Below are 14,629 nucleotides of genomic sequence, written 5' to 3'. Positions count from 1 at the left end.
TGCTGTAATTCTAAATGCTGTTTTCCTTCTGCATAACTCCTTGGTCCTCCACTTCCTAAAGCTGGAGGTCCCCTCATTTGCATGGGCATTTTTTTCCTGTGCTCCACGAACAGTTCAAAAACCAAGAAAGCGTGTTTCTACCAGTCTGAAAGGATTTGGAAGATTGCAGGGAGGGAAATGCAGGCTTTCAGTTTAGGAGGCCTGCATAAAAACACAGGCTTAGGTCTGAAGAGGAGAAAAAGCTTCGATCATCTCATCCTAATAACCCCTCACAAACTGCCATTTGGTAGAATGGACAGTTGCTACTCCAGGGATGTCTAATGGGTTGTCTATATTATGTTGAAGATCGACCCCTGGTCAGGGTCCATATTCCAGAGTTCAAGTTTGTGCTTCTGATAGAGATGTGCAAAATTGATCTGTCTGGGATCGGCAGTTGACCCCTACAATCCTCATGGTCATGAAGAGTAAGGGAGGTTGACAGGAGAAATACTCCTGTCAACCTCCCTCAGTGAAGACAGTCATGTAAGTAGATTTCAGACACATTGATTTTAGTTAGAACTGCATATCTGCAATTGACTTATTCCCTTAGGCTACACCTACACTGGCACAAAACTTTGAAATGGCCACACAAATGGTTATTGTGAAGATTACTAAAGAAGTACTGAAATGCATATAGAATAGAAATAAGGGGATCTCAAAGTTGGTGGGGTCCTATTGGAAAGGACCCCCCTCTGGATGAGCCATGCAGGAGCGAAACGCAGCAATTTAAAGAGTCACAGCTGGCGGCATGCTAATGAGGGGCTGAATATGAATTTCAGTGCCTAATTAGTAATTTTCGAAATGGCCATTTGTGTGGCTATTTCGAAGGTTTGTGCCAGAGTAGACATGGCCTTAGTGTAGACCTGACCAAAGACATTAATAGCAGGGGAACTGTCGTTCATAAGCAGGTAAAAGCATCGGCACATTGGTTGAATACCTATGCCTGAACCAATACTGCAAGGTGCTGAACACTGTCAATGCTCATTGATGTTAATGGGAACTGTGGGGACTCAGTGCCATACAGAAAGTGTTCAGTGCCTGGTACAATTAAGTACCATGGTGAAGCTTGATTAAATCCAATGCTATAAAATGTTCACTTTCATGAACAGCAGAAAATTCAGCAGGACAGCTTTATGTTGGAGGGGTCCATTTTTGTGTGTGTGTATTTTCAACAAGCTTGGTGTTTTCTTTCTAGTTCTAAATTCCAGACCTAACACAGCATTAGTAGTATCTTAGGAAGGAACAACAGGGATTCAGCGAATCAGGACAGATGTGCAGTCAGAGCTGATGGTATGGGAAGTTTTCACTGATCTTACTAGTCGGCTATGCCTGTCTGTAGCAAGTGTGCCAGTTTCTCATCTGAATGGCCTTAGCATATACCATATTTCTCTCTCCCCTGCTCACATTAAAACAAACACTCAGATTAGTAGATGGATAATAAATAAAATACTAATTAGCCTGAATCTAACATACATTATTTTGTTGACCACCTGTGAAGGCAGCCCAAGCTCAAGGTGCATTTGAATTCCACTGCCCACCCTGTAAGCCCCCTGTGTGTTGCTGGGTAATCAAAAAAGCATTACTAGGCATATGAATTAGGAATGAACTAATTTGTTTTTAAAACGTAATAATTGGTTGCAAATGGTGAAAATGGCCATCTTCCAAACAAGTGCTTTGTGCAGTGTTGCTGAAAACTGCACAGCAAGTCTGTTGCTAGGTAAAACATGGCACTGGTTGATAGGCAGAGATGCCTTCTGTGAGGGACAGTGCATCACAGACATTAGTTTCTTCTAAGTTAGCCTCTTTGGTGCCTTAGGAGTAGCTCATTTAAAAAATGGGGATTGGGCAGCTTGATTCAGCATGAGCTGACAATTGTGAAATGTTTGTGTGAGTGCAGCTGCAATTTCCACAGATGCACAATAGCTAGCCAGAATCAGCTGTCATTTGGTCCTGTTCCCCGCATGCCGCTGGCAGACTGCTGTGCACTGTAAGAACACCTTCTAAAAAGAAGAAGGTCTGTTTTGACATATTAGTACTGACAAACTGGGTTAAAAAGTTAAGACGGGATATTGTGCAAACCTAAGCACATCCATTGTACTGTCCCTTCTTGGCATCTGCACAGGGGCATTCTTGCTCAGAAAGTAATGCTGGCTGGCAGTGTTCCCTCTGATTTTTGACATCTGTGGGCAGAATAAATTTTGTTGTGTGCACTGAGGCATGTGCACCACCAAGAGAAACAAACGATGCTGGCTGTGGGTGGGAGTGGGAGCTCTGCTAATCAGCAGGGCAGCACCTGAATCTCCCCTGGATGGTCACCCAAGCATTCAGCTCACATGGAACACTGCTGGATGGCCAACTGTGTTGTGTGGCAACTCCCTATGACTGCAGGCCATCAAGAGAGGCACCCACTGGTGGCAACAACTAGAGAATACAATTCCTAAGGGTATCAGTCTGCTGCAGGGGAATGAGTGGCCTCAGGAACTGGAAACTTGGTGTCCCTCAGTGCCCCAATCTCTACTGTAGACATGGATAAATCTATTGTCCACTCTGGGGTGGGGGGATGGAGAGGTGTGGGTGGGGCAGAAGGGCAAACCTTGGCTTCAGTGGAATGAGTTTGCATAAACTCTTTGACATACCTGGCAAGCATTTGCCTTCTTGGTGAAAGGGTAGAAGATGAACTCTGATCTGGATTTGCACCTGAGATATGGAGATGAAATTCTGCATATCCTATTTTTAGCCCCCTAAAACATTCATCGCCCCAAATACAAACATCATTGTGTAATCATTCCTTAATTTTAGCATTTGAGTTGTAACTTCCAAGGGTAGGGGGCCTTGTGTGGCATTTGAGCTTCTAACGAACAAGGAAACAGTATTGACATTGGGTTACTTTCACTTGGACAGACTTAATCTGATCAGTTTTGAGCTTTTCACCACTTCAGCCCATGCAAATATTAAACCTGAAGATAATTTTTATGATAGAGACCTCAAAGGGAAGTCTTAGTAAGCAAGATGAAAATGAATTTGCATCTTCAAACAGGCCAAGCAAAATCAATTCTTCATAGATGATGTTTATGAGACACAGGGAAGCTAAAAGCCTGTGGGTTTAATCTGTGAAATTATGCACGCTTGAGCATGAACCTCAAATTGTAAAAGTAACTGCAGAGTCGAGCATTATCAGTAGTGCTGATATGCAAACTTTCACCAATTGTTTTTAATTCTTCTGCCTCTCTGTTAGAGCTAATTGTCCACTAAATGATCTTCTTCTGTTGCAGAATTTATCATTTTTATGGCCTGAAAGGGGACACTTTAATTTGCAATGTAATCTGAAACATAACAGCATACTGTGTTGCCTTCCTTACATAGGTACTTAATTTGGCACCTATCTATGGTGCTTTTATGACCCACATTACAGAGCACTCACAATATAACAACATATTTATCCTTACTTCCTCCATGAGGTTGTGAAGTATAACTACCCCATTTTGCAATTAGGCACAAATGAGTAACAGTGAGATCAAGCGACATGCCAAGGATCACACAGGGAGATGCATCTGATGAAGCAGGTCTTTGCCCACGAAAGCTTATGCTCCAAAATATCTATTAGTCTATAAGGTGCCACAGGACTTCTTGTTGTTCTCCAAGATACAGACTAACACGGTGACCTCTCTGATACTTGCTCTGATTTTGGACTCTGATAAGAGAGACTTACACAAGAAAGGGACAGAGGACTCTGTATGCCCACGAGCTGCATGGGCTTCTCACTCCTTCCCTTCAACAGAGATTCTTAGTTAGTACAAAGCCCTCTGGGGACAAACTCCCTCCTAAACATGAGCAACTCCCTGGGTTAATATCTCCCAGACCATGATGGCTGCAAAGCAATATGCACCAACAGCCCAGGCTGTTTTCCTGACCTATTGAGTCTGATGTGGGTCCTTTCCTTCCTCCATTGTTCCAGAGTCCTGACATCATGGCTGCTATTAGTGGTGTCCACTTTACCAGTCAGACACAGCTCACAACAGCCAAACCTTCTACCAGACCACTCCAACCAAAAGCAAAATCTTCTGCCAAGTGCACAGGCTGGACCCTCATCTGACTCCTCCTCAAAGGCACTCAACAGAACAACAGAGGGGTGAAAGGGGACTAACCGAGAGAAACATTCCCGGGGTTCTCAAACATACAGAATTGCCCAGATTTTAAGGCTAATGTAAATCCATCCGTATTCCTCAAAGGGGGCCACCCTGAACACAATGGCGCAGAAGTGACCTAACCTCCCACAATACCTCCAAAAGCCTCTTGAACAACAATGCCCCTGTTAAAAGCTGTAATCTTGAATTTATGCTGAAGACAGTTCTGTACAGCTACTGGAAGGTTCATCTGTTATTGCTCAGGTGGTTAAAATCAATCAATTTGGGCAGTGGGGACAACAGAAAAAAAATGTATATGCTTCATTTAAATTATTGCTCTAGGGTGGAGCTGGGGATGTTGGTTTCAGTACGCAGGTGGCAGGCAGTATGAAAGAAGAGAGGACTACCCTAGTCCTCTCTTCATGGCTGCTGCAGCTTCACTGGGCACAGCTAGGAAAGGGATGCATGTCCCCTGGCTGGAGCAAGTACAGGTTCATTTGTTCCCTGTGACACCCCCACCTCTCACTGCCAGAGTAAGAAATGCAGTAATCTGGCACTTTCCCCTTGCTCCCTGACAAAGTGGGCCAGCCATCAATGTCCCCATTCAAACCAAAAGAGGAGTGGGGGCTTCAACTCCCCCACCCTCCTTAAAGGGTGCCGGCAGATGGGTACAAGGCTTGGGGTAGGGACAGTGCTGAATGAGGGAAGGGAGCTCCCCTCCCACCTCCTCCCCCCACCAGAATCCATCACCTTTGACTTGCCTGGTGATTGTTTCTTTTCTGCAGGGTTTTATAAGAAGCAATCACATTCCTGGCACATCCCATCTTCCTGAAACAACTGAACCCTTACCCTGCTTTAAGACATAAGAGGAAGCTGCATACTAAATTTGGTGGTGCTAACTCTTAAAATTTAGGAGGGCTTCTTGAATAAACAGACAGACAAAATCTCTCAAATATATTCAGGGGAGTAGCCATGTTAGCCTGTAGCTTCACAAATCAAAAACTGACCTGTAGCACCTTAAAGAGTAATAATCTTATTTATTTGGTAATGAGCTTGTGTCTTAGCCATGAAAGCTTAAATGAAATTGTTAGTCTTTAAGGTGTTACAGGACTGCTTGTTTCTCTCAAATATTTAGTAGGTAAATGATTTTGCTGTCCATACACTTGCATGATGGATTTTAATCACATTTTCTTCAATGCCACATTATTTTAAAATATTACTGTGAAGGGAGAAAGGTCTAGGAAAAATTGAACAGCTAACTAATTGTATAACAGAAAAGGCCTATAACAACAAAAGAAAAGAAATACTCAAGATAAGAATAAAACCGTAAAATAGGACTTAGGCTATAATTCATTCTGCAATGTCTCAGCCTTGCATAGGTCTGCAAACTGCAGTACCATAACACTTGCAAAATACCTACAGAAACCAGGGCCACCACAGTAAGTATTGCATTACTCAGACTTCATTTTACACATACTGCAAAATTACGGCCTAAGACCCCATTCAGCTAATCACTTAAGCACAGAATTACCTTTAAATGTGTAAATAAGTTACACTGTTTTAGTACATGCTATAGTTCACTGAAGAACTGTGGGCATCATGACCATATCATCAGCTGTTTTCATTGTCATAGGTCCCTCAAAGTCAATTAAACCACAATAATTTAGCGTTCAGTTCTCATCTTATGTCAAGTGTGGTCTTATTTAACCCTTCCCCTTGTACTATGGAAGAACAACATATTAAAGCAATCCATGCTCTCAAAGTGTGAGTCACAGACTGTGTGCAGTCTAGCTGACAACCTATGGTAAACCCAGGAACTAACATTTAAGAACTCTATGGCCCTGTCTACATTATCCAGAAGATCGGCCTACTTAGGGTTGATCTTCTGGGGTTCAATTTAACGTGCCTGGTAGAGATGTGAGAAATCAACCTATCAGGGTTGGCAGTCAACCCCTGTACTGCTCGCTTTCATTGACCTTTCTTAGTGAAAATGGCCAGGTAAGTCAATTGCAGGCCAATTAATTCTAGCTACACAATTGCCACAGCTAGAACTGTGCTTTTGCAGTCAACTTACCTGCCTAGCATAGGCCAAGTCTACCAAAAATAGGTTATTTCAACTTGAGACAAAGTTGCTGTAGAAATTACATCTTATTTTCAGATTTAGAAAAGATATTACATGCCAAGTGCATTGTGTTCAATCATTAATGTTTAGCCCTCAAAGGGTAAGAGTTTACTTTGCTACTGGTGGAAGGGATACTACTTTAGTTCATGTGACAAAGCTCTGTGCCTTCGGTCAAGTTCCCAGTTCTAACCTTTCTGAAATTGAGAGTGGGGCTAGAACAGGGAGAAGACTAACAAATACATTAAACATTAATTTAGGCTCAAGTCTATCCTGGGATGCAAAGCGATAAACCTACCTGGCAATCAATCTGATTAAAAAGGGGCACTTGCTCCACAAATTTTCTCATGAAAATGTGTCCTTTTTGTTGAGAAATGTTGATGTCTTACATCCAGTTTAGCCTGACAACTAGATAGCTCTGTGCTTAGGTCTTGAAGCATTTACAAAGACAGAAAATTACCCCTATTATACAGAGAAGGAAACTGAGTCACAGAAGTCACACAAAGTCTGTGACTGAGTCAGACATAGAACCAAGATGTCCTGACTCAGTCTGGTGCTCTCATCACTGGATAATGCTAACTCCTAAAGCATTACAACCCCATCAATCTGGGGATACCAAAAACTATATTATAAATGACAATTACACTTTACTTTATGCAGTGGAAACAAACACCACCATTTTTAACCAATGTGGTTCCCTTTCAGACTCCAAATCCCATCATGCAAGGAGATAAAACAAGAATGGATGCTCAATGCTTTAGCTCTGCCTCTGAGTTTCCTTGTACCTCCTAGACTTCAATTCCCTGAATTTTTGACGTTAAATATCTGCCATTGCATTTTTTTCTGTCATTTTTCCCAACAGGGTGCACTCACTAGTCAAGGTAACAACCTCTAGTTACACCACTGCAGATGATATCTCCTCCCACTCTACTGGCTGCTTCCTTGACCCCTCAATGGCCAGTTCCACGTGGCATCTTCCACCAGTGCTCTCTCTGGGTCTTCTGTGGCACTGCCGTTCCACCACACCATGCAACAGTTTACCCCAATGCTGCTGTAACCAAACATCCAACTTACCACTCACAAAACAGGACCAAACTTTTAGTTATCTGCCCCTCAATGGCTCAGCTGCAATCCACCGTTTTGTGGCCTCTCCTACTTGGCCCTGCAGAGAGTCTCTTGAAACAGTTCTTCAGCAGGATTCCTCCACTGCGTCCCTTCACCAGGGACTCCAACAATTTACTCTCAGGATCGCCCTGATCCATGTAGGCTCTAACTCAGGATACCTCCCACCACTCTCCCTTGCTCCTTTATCCAGGGGCTTCCTTCCTCTGTTGAGTTCCCAAGTCTATCTGAGGGTACATCTACACTTACGGGAAAATCAATGTGGTGATGGTTGATCTTCCAGGGTTTGATTTAATGCACCTAGAGAGGCCATACTAAATCAAACAAATCAGGGCTTCACAGTCAACCCTGGTACTCCTTGCTAGTCCACAGGAGGAACTCTCTTGTCAACCTTTGACTGTGGAGACATCAGACGAAATCAATTTCAGATACTTCAACTCCAGCCATGCAATTCACGTAGCTGGATTTGCAGGTCTTAAATCAATTTTTCTCCAGTAGTGTAGACCTGGTCTAACTAGTGCTTGCACTGCTTGACTAACCACAGCTGGGGCAGTCTTTCAAAGCTCCATTACACCAAGCTGAAGTCACTAATGAGCCCTGCTAGTTAATCAGATAGCAGTCATCCCACAGCCTAAGTCATGGGAAAGGGTAATCCCATTTTGCCTCAGAGGTCCTGCTGCCTCCTCTCACTGATAACATGGAGAAAGTGGGGAAGAGGGGGAAGCAAAAGCATCCAATATTGTATGTCAGGTAGCAAACGCCTTACCTCACTCTGCTGAAGAGTGAAGAATTACCCACTTGATTAGTTAAGTGGATTACTCTTGTGAGTAACAGCTTGCCATTGTAAGACATTCACAATCTGGTCTTCTACGTATCTGGACACAAATATTTACATATGGCTAGGTTATGGCTACATGCAGGCATACATCACATGCACATGTCTTAGTATGTATGTAGCAGAATACACTGTATGTGATTAACAACATTTCCTCTAAACATTCAATAGCCCTTTAAGAATTTGTCTGCTTGTGTTTGTCTTCCTCTGAAAACAATCTTATAAAAATATAAGCTCGATCAATAAACTTATGTCTCCTGTCGCTCAGAATAGAATATGACTTTCATCTCCATTTTCATCATGCATTGTTTCTGCTAAAATGGGACTTAGTCTTCAAAAGCTATTTTGTTGAGACTTATGTACAGCACAAAGATCTGTGAATCAGATGACAAAACAATGGCTCACTCTCTCAACAATGTGACAATGGGGAATACACTGACACCAAGACATATTTTTCTTTAGTAATCATTTGAAGCTGAAAGCAGCTGGAAGCTAAAATTACCATCACTGGGAAATAGATGACAATCTCGCTTATTAGCTCTTAAAAAGTGGAAGACAAGCAGACTACTTCTTCATTGTCCAGAAGATGGACCCACTTAGGGTCAATCTTCCAAGGTTCGATTTGGTGCACATGGTGGAGACGCATGAAATTGACCTATCGGGGTTGGCAGTCAACCCCTGTACTCCTTTCTATCACAAAGAGTAAGGGTATATATATATTTACTGCATGGTCACCATGCTGGGATAGATCCTCTGGAGTTCAATTTTACCTCATCTGTGTATGGGACATCGGAGTGAGCCAGAGAAGCCCAGATCTACACTAGGGCAGAAAGTCAATTCTGAAACATAGATTCTAGCTACGCTAATGGCGTAGATAGAATTGCATATCTGGGTCAACTTTGTTCCCTAGTGTAGACCAGGCCTAAGGAAGGGTAATGGGATAAACTCTCCCATCGACATTCCTTTGTGAGGATGGCCAGGCAAGTTGATTGCAGATAAGTCAATTGTAGCTATGCAATTTCCATAGCTCGAGTTGTATATCTGCAATTACAACAAGAAGTCCTGTGGTACCTTATAGACTAAGGCCACAAAGAGCTTATGCTCCAAAATATCTGTTAGTCTATAAGTTGTCACAGGACTTCTTGTTGTTTTTGAAAATACAGACTAACTTGGCTACCTCTGTGATAAATATTTCCAATTGACTTACCTGCCTAGTGTAGATCAAACCTCTGTCCAGCTCTCTATCAATGGCAAAAAATAATTACTTGTGGACTTCAAATTTTAACAAGGCCTGGTTCAGTTTGGATGGTCACCATATATTTGGATACATGAGCAAATTTTGTGAGTGTCGATAGCCCAATAAATCAGATTCTCTGCATTAGTTGGCTTCAGTCTGGCCACAAGTAACATGAAAACAATCACTCTTGACATTTTTTGGAATGTTTGACAAACCAGCCTATGTGAAGAGAAGTCTGTTTTTAAAAAGAAATTACACTAATATTTTGGGTGCCTTGCAAACTCTGGCTGAAGTTTGGCTCAGTTTCTATTTGGACTAAGTCAGTCTTCCTACCTCTGTTTTTTAAGATTACTATCTATAAGCATAGCAGCAAACTGAAAATGTCTTTGATCTTTCCCTGTTTTAGCTGGTAAGTTATTCTGAAAACATATTTTTAAGCCTTAAGCAATATCTTATTGTTAAGGCTTATTTATATCCAAGACTTGAAATGCATTTTTGCAACCAAGTATATGGTTTCTTACATTCTTCTTTCATCCCCTGATTGGGCATAAAGAGCAAAATGCACATCCGAGCATAACTAAGGCTTATAGAACTGATTAAATAAAAAGAGATGCAAAACTTTGTTCTAACATGAACTAAATTAAATCCAACCCTGAGGATGGAAAATGTGCAGCAAGCCTTTCAACAGTTTGCTTTGAAAATACTTGGGCATCTCGGCAGTCCTCCATTTTATCAGTGATTATTATGTATTTTGTTCTGACACTATACACAGTGTTGTTTATAGACTAAAATACAGTCCCAGGCATAAGTCTTAGAAGACAAATACACTGGAAAACTTTGGAATGAGAATAACAGAGTGGGTGGGTCTGTTGTTTTGTTCATTTTTATATCATCTGACTTCCTGTGGCTGCTGCAGCAGAAGTGAGCTTTTGCAGGGATTTCTATAAGGAGCAGGCAATAGGTTTGCAAACCAAGTAAAGGAGGTTACACCACTCATTGGACACAGAGGGGAAAAGTATGGGAAAGCAATGGGATACACCGAGAACAGAAATTCTTCAACTCTTCTATACTTAACAAATCACATTTGAAACAAATCTCAAATCTCGTTGGACTCACCTAATGTCTGTTCACTGACTTCCGCAGTGTGCTTTCAGCACTGCAATTGCTGTGAAGAATTACCAGGTTAATACTGAACTGAGGTTCTGTTTTAGTGGGAGAGAATAAATTTAGTCTCTGTTTTGTACACTGTGACAGCTGTATTGATTACATCCCTTACAGGTTGCTATAGATTGCATCTAAAATACAGGATGCAGAGTCTGAGGCAGGAAGACCACAATTTTCCCTTGCTTAATACTTTGGATAAAGGATACACATAGTGCTCCTAATCAACTGTGCAGTGAAATTCATTATGGTAATTAACTTATTTTCTGAGCAGAAAATTTACTGACTTCAGTGAATTTAAAAAAAAATGTTCTTCTGCCTAGGCTGTGAAGTTATTCAGCCTTTTGTTACATGTCAATACCTTGAATGTTTTTCCTTGTGCCACATACTTTATACTACAGGTTGAACCTCTCCAATCCTGAATTCTCTCGACCAGCAACATCCGTAATCCTGTATGATTTTAGTTAGCCAAATGACGGCTTAACATGGATGTGGCCAAGTTTCCGGTGGTCCCATAAAGTTTATTTACAGCCACCACTCCTGGCTCTCAGTGTTCCGTGCTGTTATTTAGCTGTAATTTACCCCTAAATGTCTTCTAAGTGACCAGTAAACAGTGGACATGTTAGTAATGTGCTAGACAATAATATCAACCTTTTGTGGTCCAGCAAATTCTCTTATCTGGTCCCAGTCCAGTCGTGAGGGTGCCGGACAAGAGAGGTTCAGCCTGTAGTACTGTTATAAAGAACAGTGAAAAAGAAAGCTAAGGGAAGGAGGAAGTCCTCCATAATGGCTCCTGGTGTTGCAGTAGGAGCACGCAGAGAGCATAAAGCCTGTAGGGAAGAAAAATTCTGCAGACAGATCCTGTTAGAGGTTGCCCCCTTGGAAGCTCCAGTGTAGGTCTTGGGAGGACAGTGGAGCACATGCTACTCCCGGGATTCTGGATAGTTTTGCTTTGCTCAGCTGCAGAATTGCTGGCTGCTGTACAGTAAGGTCCATGGCAGCTCATGCAGCATCCCACCTAAGAGAAGCTGGAAAGATCATCACGCACATCGAACTTGTACTGAATTCTGGGCCCATCAACATTTGGGAGAGAATGCACCACAATGTTGTCAGCACAGGTTGTGATACAGCCCTTGCCATGTTTTTAGCTGCCATGCTTTTATGCTCCGTGCTAAGGGCTATTTGAAATCCTATAGCACTTCCTAACGTTTCGATATAGTTGTGATGACCATTACCGAAATGAAGCGTGATGCAGAAGTTGCCATTGTGGCAAGAGCTTGCAATGGACTAAAAAGTCAAGGATAATTTTAGCAAAAAGCAAATAGTGTAAAAAAAACAAAAACAAAACCAGTCTTCTCAGACAAGCCGACAGGTCTAATTTCAGTAATGTAGATGGTGCCATGTCCGTGTTAAGTTATAGAACAGAGCTTTATGTACTCCACTCCCGTCCACTGGGGCCTATAGACACTGTGAGCTCTGGAGCAAGGTGGGAGGGGCGCACGCCATCATGCCCATGGAAAGGGCGGGACCTAGGGTAGTCAGCCTTTAGTACCACTGATACCACACACACCCCACCACCACCACCACGTGTGCAGAGTGGTGCAACTGCAGCTCTTCATAGCTCTGCATCTCAGGCCATCACTGCTACCAAACTAGCAGTTACTGCCATGGCCAGAGTTCCAGGACCCTTTGAAACACTGGGCCCTTATGCAACTGCCCCCCCTTTTCTCCCCCTCCATTGTGGGCAGGCTGCTCCCATCAAAACCATCTAGGTATCAGACACTGCAAAACCAAGGACCAGAAGAATCATCAGAGGTTAATATGGGTATGAGACCAACTTGATGAAGGTCAGGCTGCAGAACAGGTTCATCCTCGAATTGAGTTTTCAGCTGAAGAGTACCTATAAGAGCTTCTCTCAGTTTAGAGCTTCTGTTTTCAGAGATGAAATGGGCTAAACACTCCCCAGTATCCATGCCTGGATCTTGCCTTCCTCTCAGTAGGCAGAAGCAGTCACTTCCATAGCACCATTTCCTCCCCGCATGCTTTCCCAATCACCCCACAGTGAGGCTCCGCTACCAAACTACAGTCCAGGCTGGGCTGAGGTGGAGGTTGGCTGGAGTGTGGTGGATGTGTGAGGAATGATGGGAGGGTTACTCACACCTCATCCCTCATCAGCCATCTGGAGCAGAGATGGAAACAATAATACAACAAAGTGCTGTGAAGCATTCCCTACTCACAGCCAGGTCCACAGGGTGTCCCAGACAGTGCAACTCCACTGTAGCTTCTGGGATTGGTTGGCAAGAGCCTATGAAGAGGCATAAGGCCTCCTCACCAACAGGCAGCCCCCAGGTCCAGGGCAAGCTCAGTAGCCTGTTTTTCATGGGTAAATACCATAACTCCAATAGGGTCAGGTGGGAGAATTTTCTTTCAGGCCTCCTTCCTACTGCAGGGTGTGTTGTCTAAAGGATAACATTTGGCAGAATTTGGTCGACCTTCGACGTCTCTCCTTTGTACCAAATATTCCAAGGGTCTCTCACTGAGAGCTGAGCTAACTGATTTCTCAGTTAAATGCCCCATCCAGAAAAAAAATCTTTCAGGTGAAATAACATATTTAAAAACCTGAAGTGGATCTCTTTCATTCGTAGTGGTTTAATTTAATTTTGAAGAGCAGGAACGGCTAAAACTCTTCATCAAATCTGCATCTAATTTTGGTCAACCTCCCAAAATAGCAGTCATCCAAAAACTGCATCCAGTTCTTCTCTCACTTTCCTGGACCTGACATGAACCACACAAAAGCAGCGGCTTGGATTACGTTTTGTTTTGGATTTGGGGGAGAATCCATAAAACTTGGGTGAAACAAACCCAAGAAAATGGTGTGACAGGCTCAATCATAGGAGCCGCCCCTTAAGACTGTTACTCTATGTGTTGGTCATGCCGCCTCGCTGCCCTCTGGGGCACCCTTCCACCCTGTCCAGATGGTCCAGAAGCTTTGGCCTCACCCAGCTCTGTTCCTTGCCGAGGGAACAGATCCCCTCCCGCACCCCCAGCAGAGCAATACAGACATTAACCCAGCTAAGCTCTTGGAAGGCTCATCTCTAAGGCCATTTTCTGTACCCAGGAAACTGGCCCCAAAGAGGATCAAAACCCCAATAAATCAGTCTTACTCTGTACAAAAGTTTTACACAGAAAGCTTGTTTTCTCTCTTTATCATTAAAAGAGAGAGATGCACCATGGTTGCGCTCTCTCAGGTAGCAATTATTTACACTGGGCTTGATAATAAACAAACATGTTTTCATTAAGTATAAAAATAGGATTTAAATTATTGCAAGTGTAAACAGATCAAAGCAAGTTTTGAAGCCAAAATAAACAAAGCACACCAGCCGATCCTAATACACTAAGAAACTTGTTACATGGAATTTCTTACCTTAGCAGTTGTTCTAATCATTTCTTTCACAAATAAAGCAGACTGTTAACTTGGTCCCAATCCTTCCCCCTGCTCAGTCAGATATTTCCAGCATGCATCATGAGTAGTAAGTGGGCTTTTCCTGGCATCTGGCAACTACCTATTGTTTGGTTTCTCACCTTTGTATTCCTTTTGCCCCAGGAAAGAATTCTTTGTGCTCAGTTCAAATTTTTTTCACCTTGAGTAGAAAACTACCAGATACAAAAATGGGTCCAGCATCATGTGGCCTGGCCATGTGTCTTTGTAGGACCAGTCACAGTTTGAGAAAACAAACCCATTTGCAGATCACTGTTTTGAGCAACAGGCCATTAAGTTTCCAGAATATAGGTAACGGCCCTCATTAGCACTTTCAGAATTGTAAACAGAGCCACACCTCATTATTCTAACTTCTCATACAATAAATGATACATGCACAAAAATAAAATATATACATTCAGCAGATGCTAACTTTAAAAATGTTACATGATGCATTTTGCTTAAAGCATCTTCAATTTACACTTATCCATAAGCCAATTTTCATTAAGCATGG

At 42.6% G+C, this 14,629-nt stretch overlaps 1 long non-coding RNA gene across 1 annotated transcript in view; it reads right to left on the bottom strand.

The window, feature by feature from the left end:
- Positions 1–10,663, bottom strand: part of LOC142015665 (uncharacterized) — a 232,600-nt gene extending 221,937 nt beyond the window's left edge. The window contains exon 1 of the long non-coding RNA XR_012646214.1: positions 10,593–10,663. This is a non-coding gene — a long non-coding RNA (uncharacterized LOC142015665). The remainder of the gene's footprint in view (positions 1–10,592) is intronic.
- Positions 10,664–14,629: the final 3,966 nt, after the last annotated feature.

The sequence above is a fragment of the Carettochelys insculpta genome, chromosome 7 (assembly GCF_033958435.1).
Source record: "Carettochelys insculpta isolate YL-2023 chromosome 7, ASM3395843v1, whole genome shotgun sequence".
Lineage (NCBI taxonomy): Eukaryota > Metazoa > Chordata > Testudines > Carettochelyidae > Carettochelys > Carettochelys insculpta.
Note: the sequence above shows the minus strand (reverse complement) of the source record. Positions and strands in the feature narration are given on the sequence as shown.